The sequence below is a fragment of the Eriocheir sinensis genome, chromosome 3, assembly GCF_024679095.1.
Source record: "Eriocheir sinensis breed Jianghai 21 chromosome 3, ASM2467909v1, whole genome shotgun sequence".
NCBI lineage: Eukaryota > Metazoa > Arthropoda > Malacostraca > Decapoda > Varunidae > Eriocheir > Eriocheir sinensis.
Window position 1 is genome coordinate 3,901,634 of NC_066511.1, and position 679 is coordinate 3,902,312.

The window sequence follows — 679 nt, forward strand, 5'->3', positions numbered from 1 at the left end:
GATTATAATCACGGAAAAGGTTAAGGACATTAGGTTAATGACCAGGCTGGAATATGAATTTACTCTAATGCAAGTCCGAAAATAAAATAAAAAATCGCCATTGAACGTAAGACTCGATAAATTATTTAAGTTTTTGCTGGATGTATTGTATCATTATCTTCTTATTTCTCATTTCTCAACTTGTTTCTTCTTATTTCTTTCCTCAACTTATATATATATATATATATATATATATATATATATATATATATATATATATATATATATATATATATATATATCTATATATATATATTTTACTCCGGTTATTTGGTGCCATCTAACCCTAAACACTGCAGCACCAAGTCTTTTTTTTTTCTGATTTTGCATTAATTAATGTCTTATATCTCATTTCTTAACTTCCTTCTTCTTATTTCTTTTCTCAACTTGCATTTCTTTATATTTTCTGCCTGCTCTTCGATGTCATATGACCTTAGACGTTGCCGCATCGAGTTTACCTTTTTCCGTGAAAAAGGGATCATGTGTGTGTGTGTGTGTGTGTGTGTGTGTGTGTGTGTGTGTGTGTGAGTGTGTGTGTGTTCCATTCCCCTCTGACTCTTGAGAAATCTGCGGCTAGCTCGAAATTTTGTGGGCCATCTTTTTTAGCCGATTATATGCTCCGAAGCGGAATTTAGTGAGG